The sequence below is a fragment of the Acanthochromis polyacanthus genome, chromosome 1 (assembly GCF_021347895.1).
Source record: "Acanthochromis polyacanthus isolate Apoly-LR-REF ecotype Palm Island chromosome 1, KAUST_Apoly_ChrSc, whole genome shotgun sequence".
NCBI lineage: Eukaryota > Metazoa > Chordata > Actinopteri > Pomacentridae > Acanthochromis > Acanthochromis polyacanthus.
In genome coordinates this window covers 20,074,761-20,082,378 of record NC_067113.1, presented here as the reverse complement: position 1 = coordinate 20,082,378, position 7,618 = coordinate 20,074,761, and the positions used below count along the sequence as shown (strand labels likewise).

At 47.6% G+C, this 7,618-nt stretch overlaps 1 long non-coding RNA gene across 1 annotated transcript in view; it reads left to right on the top strand.

The window, feature by feature from the left end:
- Positions 1 to 2,143: 2,143 nt before the first annotated feature.
- Positions 2,144 to 7,618, top strand: part of LOC127533909 (uncharacterized) — a 19,502-nt gene continuing 14,027 nt past the window's right edge. The window contains exons 1-4 of the long non-coding RNA XR_007941794.1: positions 2,144 to 3,485; positions 3,707 to 4,756; positions 5,030 to 5,089; positions 5,210 to 5,322. This is a non-coding gene — a long non-coding RNA (uncharacterized LOC127533909). The remainder of the gene's footprint in view (positions 3,486 to 3,706; positions 4,757 to 5,029; positions 5,090 to 5,209; positions 5,323 to 7,618) is intronic.

The window sequence follows — 7,618 nt, the reverse complement described above, 5'->3', positions numbered from 1 at the left end:
GTGATGTATTAGTGTGATAATGAAATAAACCTCAGTTGAAAAGTCACATGATCTGGACCGAAATGAGAAGACATGCTGATATTTACATTAAAAAATGTTTAATTTTTTGCTTTAAAATCTTTTAAGCCAAACTATTTCTTCTTCTTTGGCGTATGCTGACCAGGTAAGGTAGCATTGTGATTCTGCATTAGTTTGGGGTCAATACGTCACATGACCTGAGAGCTATTGAGCAAAAAGGCTAATATTTACTGTAAAAAAACTGTTAAAAATCAATAAAGACCAGAATCAAATATAAATTGGCGTATGTTTACCATCTTTAGTAGCACTATCATTCTGCATTAGTTTGGGGTCAATTAGTCACATGACCTGAGAGCTATTGAGCTAAAATGCTAATATTTACTGTAAAAAAAATGTTAAAAATCAATAAAAACCAGAAATCAAATATAAATTGCCGTATGTTGACCATCCTTAGTAGCACTATCATTCTGCACTGGTTTGGGGTCAATAAGTCACATGACCTGAGAGCTATTGAGCTAAAATGCTAATATTTACTGTCAAAAAACTGTTAAAAATCAATTATGTCCTAAAATCAAATATAAATTGCCGTATGTTGACCATCCTTAGTAGCACTATCATTCTGCACTGGTTTGGGGTCAATAGGTAACATGACCTGAGAGCTATTGAGCTAAAATGCTAATATTTACTGTAAAAAACTGTTAAAAATCAATAAAGACCAGAAATCAAATATCAATTGGCGTATGTTGACCATCCTTAGTAGCACTATCATTCTGCATTAGTTTGGGGTCAATAGGTAACATGACCTGAGAGCTATTGAGCTAAAAAGCTAATATTTACTGTAAAAAAACTGTTAAAAATCAATAAAGACCAGAAATCAAATATAAATTGCCGTATGTTGACCATCTTAGTAGCACTATCATTCTGCATTAGTTGGGGTCAATAGGTAACATGACCTGAGAGCTATTGAGCAATAAAGCTAATATTTACTGTAAAAAACTGTTAAAAATCAATAATGTCCTAAAATCAAATATAAATTGGCGTATGTTGACCATCCTTAGTAGCCCTATCATTCTGCATTAGTTTGGGGTCAATACGTCACATGACCTGAGAGCTATTGAGCAAAAAAGCTAATATTTACTGTAAAAAAAACTGTTAAAAATCAATAAAGACCAGAAATCAAATATAAATTGCCGTATGTTGACCATCTTTACTAGCACTATCATTCTGCATTAGTTTGGGGTCAATAGGTAACATGATCTGAGAGCTATTGAGCTAAAATGGTAATATTTACTGTCAAAAAACTGTTAAAAATCAATTATGTCCTAAAATCAAATATAAATTGCCGTATGTTGACCATCCTTAGTAGCACTATCATTCTGCACTGGTTTGGGGTCAATAGGTAACATGATCTGAGAGCTATTGAGCTAAAATGGTAATATTTACTGTAAAAAAACTGTTAAAAATCAATATAGACCAGAAATCAAATATCAATTGGCGTATGTTGACCATCCTTAGTAGCACTATCATTCTGCACTGGTTTGGGGTCAATAGGTAACATGACCTGAGAGCTATTGAGCAAAAAAGCTAATATTTACTGTAAAAAAAAACTGTTAAAAATCGATAAAGACCAGAAATCAAATATAATTTGGCGTATGTTGACCATCCTTAGTAGCACTATCATTCTGCATTAGTTTGGGGTCAATACGTCACATGACCTGAGAGCTATTGAGCTAAAATGCTAATATTTACTGTAAAAAACTGTTACTGTGTCTTGATCACTCTATGAGATGCTCTAATCCTGCATAGATTTGGTGTCTGTAGGTCACATGACTTGGGAGCTATTGAGCTAAAATACTAGTATTTACATATTGAAATTAATTAAAAACTCACTAAAAAAATATTAATAGTCTCCAAAAGCAATAATAAAGTCTGTGTAATAAACCAGGTCTCAATCTATTTAGCCAAAGATCACATGACCTGGGACTTATAGAGCTGTAATGCTCATAATTACAGTATAAAATACATGAAAAATTCACAAACATATTAATTGTGTCCAAATGTTCATTCAATGTTTCTAAGTGTGACAAAGAATCTATGAACTACAAATCCCTGTATTTGAGTGCCGTAATGTATCATAACATAATGTAACATAACGTCATGTCAGGTCTTTGCTCTTCCTTTTTCTGCCTCACGTAAGTTAACCGATAATTATCAATGAAATAAGTATCCAATCGACTGAGCCCGTAACACACGTGCTGCTCAATATCCAGAACACCATTTGGAGTCAGAGTTGTGCGATGGGTCGTTTGATAAAAGGCAGAAGTATCGCTCAGTGGGTAGAGTGGCTGGTTGGCACCCGGGAGGCCGGGGCGCGATTCCAGGTGTGAGTGAGTGAGATAGGAATAGGGAGTATAGGAGTGAGTGAGTGTGATGAGTATAGGAGTGAGTGAGATAGGCATAGGGAGTACAGGAGTGAGTGAGTGTGATGAGTATAGGAGTGAGTGAGATAGGCATAGGGAGTATAGGAGTGAGTGAGTGTGATGAGTATAGGAGTGAGTGAGACAGGCATAGGGAGTATAGCTCAGTGGGTAGAGTGGCTGGCAAGCACCCGGGAGGCCAGGTTCGATTCCAGGTGTGAGTGCGTGAGATAGGCATAGGAAGAAGAGCTCAGGGGGGAAAGAGGCTGGCTGGCACCCGGGAGGCCGGGGTTCGATTCTGGGAGTCAGTGAGATAGGCATCGGGAGTATGTGAGCGAGTGAGATGAGTATAGGAGTGAGTGAGATAGGCATAGGGAGTATAGCTCAGTGGGTAGAGTGGCTGGCTGACATCCGGGAGGCCGGGGTTCGATTCCAGGTGTGAGTCAGATAGGGATAGGGAGTCCAGGAGTGAGTCAGATAGGCATAGGGAGTGAGTGTGGGTGGGTTGGTGAGTGAGATAGGCATAGGGAGAATAGGAGTGATTGAGATCGGCATCGGGAGTATAGGTCAGTGGGTGAGTGAGATAGGCATAGGGAGAAAAGCTCAGTGGGTGAGTGAGATAGGCATAGGGAGTGTGAGTGAGATAGGCATAGGGAGAATAGGAGTGAGTGAGATCGGCATCGGGAGTATAGCTCAGTTGGTGAGTGAGATAAGCATCGAGAGTATAGCTAACTGGGTGAGTGAGATAGGCATAGGGAGTACAGCTCGTTCGGTCGGTGGGTGGGTGAGTGAGATCGGCATAGGGAGTATAGCTCAGTGGGTCGAGTGGCTGGCTGGCACCCGGGAGGCCGGGGTTCGATTCCAGGTGTGAGTGAGATAGGCATAGGGAGAATAGGAGTGATTGAGATCGGCATCGGGAGTATAGGTCAGTGGGTGAGTGAGATAGGCAGCGGGTGTATAGCGAACTGGGTGAGTGAGATAGGCATAGGGAGTATAGCTCAGTTTGTAGAGTGGCTGGCTGGCACCCGAGAGGCTTGGGTTCGATTCCAGGTGTGAGTGAGATCGGCATAGGAAGTATAGCTCAGTGAGTGAGTGAGATAAGCATCGAGAGTATAGCGAACTGGGTGAGTGAGATCGGCATAGGGAGAATAGGAGTGAGTGAGATAGGCATTGGGAGTATAGCTAACTGGGTGAGTGAGATAGGCATAGGGAGTATAGCTCAGTGGGTAGAGTGGCTGGCTGGCACCCGAGAGGCCAGGGTTCGATTCCAGGTGTGAGTGAGATCGGCATAGGAAGTATAGCTCAGTGAGTGAGTGAGATAGGCATAGGGAGTATAGCTAACTGGATGAGTGAGATAGGCATCGGGAGTATAGCTCAGTGGGTAGAGTCGCTGGCTGGCACCCGGGAGCCCGGGGTTCGATTCCAGGTGTGAGTCGGATAGGGAGTCCAGGAGTGAGTGAGATAGGCATAGGAGAATAAGAGTGAGTAAGATAGGCATTGGAGTATTGCTAACTGGGTGAGTGAGATAGGCATAGGGAGTATAGCTCAGTGGGTAGAGTGGCTGGCTGGCACCCGGGAGGCCGGGGTTCGATTCCAGGTGTGAGTGAGATAGGCAGAGGGAGTACAGCTCGGTGGGTGGGTGAGTGAGATAGGAGTGAGTGATATCGGCATATGGAGTCGAGCTCAGTGGGTGAGTGAGATAGGCATTGGGAGTATAGCGACCTGGATGAGTGAGATAGGCATCGGGAGTATAGCTCAGTGGGTAGAGTGGCTGGCTGGCACCCGGGAGGCCGGGGCTCGATTCCAGGAGTGAGTGAGATTGGCATAGGGAAGTATAGCTCGGTGGGTGGGTGAGTGAGAGAGGCATAGGGAGTATAGCTCAATGGGTAGAGTGGCTGGCTGGCACCCGGGAGGCCGGGGTTCGATTCCAGGTGTGAGTCAGATAGGCATTGGGAGTATAGCTAACTGGATGAGCGAGGTAGGTATCGGGAGTATAGCTCAGTGGGTAGAGTGGCTGGCTGGCACCCGGGAGACCGGGGTTCGATTCCAGGTGTGAGTCGGATAGGGAGTCCAGGAGTGAGTGAGATAGGCATAGGGAGGGTGGGTAGGTGAGTGAGATAGGCATAGGGAGAATAGGAGTGATAGAGATCGGTATAGGGAGTATAGCTCAGTGGGTGAGTGAGATAGGCATCGGGTGTATCGCGAACTGGGTGAGTGAGATCGGCATAGGGAGAATAGGAGTGAGTGAGATAAGCATAGGGAGTATAGCTCAGTGGGTAGAGTGGCTGGCTGGCACCCGGGAGGCCGGGGTTCGATTCCAGGTGTGATTGAGATCGGCATAGGGAGTATCGCTCAGTGGGTGAGTGAGATCGGCATAGGAAGTATAGCTCAGTGAGTGAGTGAGATAGGCATAGGGAGTATAGCTCAGTGGGTAGAGTGGCTGGCTGGCACCCGAGAGGCTTGGGTTCGATTCCAGGTGTGAGTGAGATCGGCATAGCAAGTATAGCTCAGTGAGTGAGTGAGATAGGCATGGGGAGTATAGCTCAGTGGGTCGAGTGGCTGGCTGGCACCCGGAGGCCGGGGTTCGATTCCAGGTGTGAGTGAGATAGGCATAGGGAATACAGGAGTGAGTGAGATCGGCATCGGGAGTATAGGTCAGTGGGTGAGTGAGATAAGCATCGAGAGTATAGCTAACTGGGTGAGTGAGATAGGCATAGGGAGTATAGCTTGTTCGGTCGGTGGGTGGGTGAGTGAGATCGGCATAGGGAGTATAGCTCAGTGGGTCGAGTGGCTGCCTGGCACCCGGGAGGCCGGGGTTCGATTCCAGGTGTGAGTGAGATAGGCATAGGGAGAATAGGAGTGATTGAGATCGGCATCGGGAGTATAGGTTCAGTGGGTGAGTGAGATAGGCAGCGGGTGTATAGCGAACTGGGTGAGTGAGATAGGCATAGGGAGTATAGCTCAGTTTGTAAAGTGGCTGGCTGGCACCCGAGAGGCAAGGGTTCGATTCCAGGTGTGAGTGAGATCGGCATAGGAAGTATAGCTCAGTGAGTGAGTGAGATAGGCATAGGGAGTATAGCTCAGTGGGTAGAGTGGCTGGCTTGCACCCGGGAGGCCGGGGTTCGATTCCAGGTGTGAGTGAGATCGGCATAGGAAGTATAGCTCAGTGAGTGAGTGAGATAAGCATCGAGAGTATAGCGAACCGGGTGAGTGAGATCGGCATAGGGAGAATAGGAGTGAGTGAGATAGGCATTGGGAGTATAGCTAACTGGGTGAGTGAGATAGGCATAGGGAGTGTAGCTCAGTGGGTAGAGTGGCTGGCTGGCACCCGAGAGGCCAGGGTTCGATTCCAGGTGTGAGTGAGATCGGCATAGGAAGTATAGCTCAGTGAGTGAGTGAGATCGGCATAGGGAGAATAGGAGTGAGTGAGATAGGCATTGGGAGTATAGCTAACTGGGTGAGTGAGATAGGCATAGGGAGTATAGCTCAGTGGGTCGAGTGGCTGTCTGGCACCCGGGAGGCCGGGGTTCGATTCCAGGTGTGAGTGAGATAGGCATAGGGAGTACAGGAGTGAGTGAAATCGGCATCGGGAGTATAGCTCAGTTGGTGAGTGAGATAAGCATCGAGAGTATAGCTAACTGGGTGAGTGAGATAGGCATAGGGAGTATAGCTCGTTCGGTCGGTGGGTGGGTGAGTGAGATCGGCATAGGGAGTATAGCTCGGTGGGTCGAGTGGCTGCCTGGCACCCGGGAGGCCGGGGTTCGATTCCAGGTGTGAGTGAGATAGGCATAGGGAGAATAGGAGTGATTGAGATCGGCATCGGGAGTATAGGTCAGTGGGTGAGTGAGATAGGCAGCGGGTGTATAGCGAACTGGGTGAGTGAGATAGGCATAGGGAGTATAGCTCAGTGGGTAGAGTGGCTGGCTGGCACCCGGGAGGCTGGGGTTCGATTCCAGGTGTGAGTGAGATAGGCATAGGGAGAATAGGAGTGAGTGAGATAGGCATTGGGAGTATAGCTAACTGGATGAGTGAGATAGGCATAGGGAGTCCAGGAGTGAGTGAGATCGGCATCGGGAGTATAGCTCAGTTGGTTGAGTGAGATAGGCATCGGGAGTATAGCTCAGTGGGTAGAGTGGCTGGCTGGCACCCGAGAGGCTTGGGTTCGATTCCAGGTGTGAGTGAGATCGGCATAGGAAGTATAGCTCAGTGAGTGAGTGAGATAGGCATCGAGAGTATAGCGAACCGGGTGAGTGAGATCGGCATAGGGAGAATAGGAGTGAGTGAGATAGGCATTGGAGTATAGCTCACTGGGTGAGTGAGATAGGCACAGGGAGTATACCTCAGTGGGTAGAGTGGCTGGCTGGCACCCGAGAGGCCAGGGTTCGATTCCAGGTGTGAGTGAGATCGGCATAGGAAGTATAGCTCAGTGAGTGAGTGAGTGAGATCGGCATAGGGGAGTATAGCTCAGTGGGTGAGTGAGATAGGCTCGGGTGTATAGCGAACTGGGTGAGTGAGATAGGCATAGGGATATAGGCTCAGTGGGTAGAGTGGCTGGCTGGCACCCGGGAGGCTGGGGTTCGATTCCAGGTGTGAGTGAGATAGGCATAGGGAGAATAGGAGTGATTGAGATCGGCATAGGGAGTATAGCTAACTGGGTGAGTGAGATAGGCAATAGGGAGTCAGGAGTGAGTGAGATCGGCATCGGGAGTATAGCTCAGTTGGTGAGTGAGATAGGCATCGGGAGTATAGCTCAGTGGGTAGAGTGGCTGGCTGGCACCCGAGAGGCTAGGGTCGATTCCAGGTGTGAGTGAGATAGGCATAGGAAGTAGCTCAGTGAGTGAGTGAGATAAACATCGAGAGTATAGTGAACTGGGTGAGTGAGATCGGCATAGGGAGAATAGGAGTGAGTGAGATAGGCTTGGGAGTATAGCTAACTGGGTGAGTGAGATAGGCATAGGGAGTATAGCTCAGTGGGTAGAGTGGCTGGCTGGCACCGAGAGGCCAGGGTTCGATTCCAGGTGTGAGTGGAGATCGGCATAGGGAGAATAGGAGTGAGTGAGATCGGCATAGGGAGTATAGCTCAGTGGGTGAGTGAGATAGCATCGGGTGTATAGCGAATGGGTGATTGAGATAGGCATAGGGAGTATAGCTAGTGGGTAGAGTGGCTGGCTGGCACCCGGGAG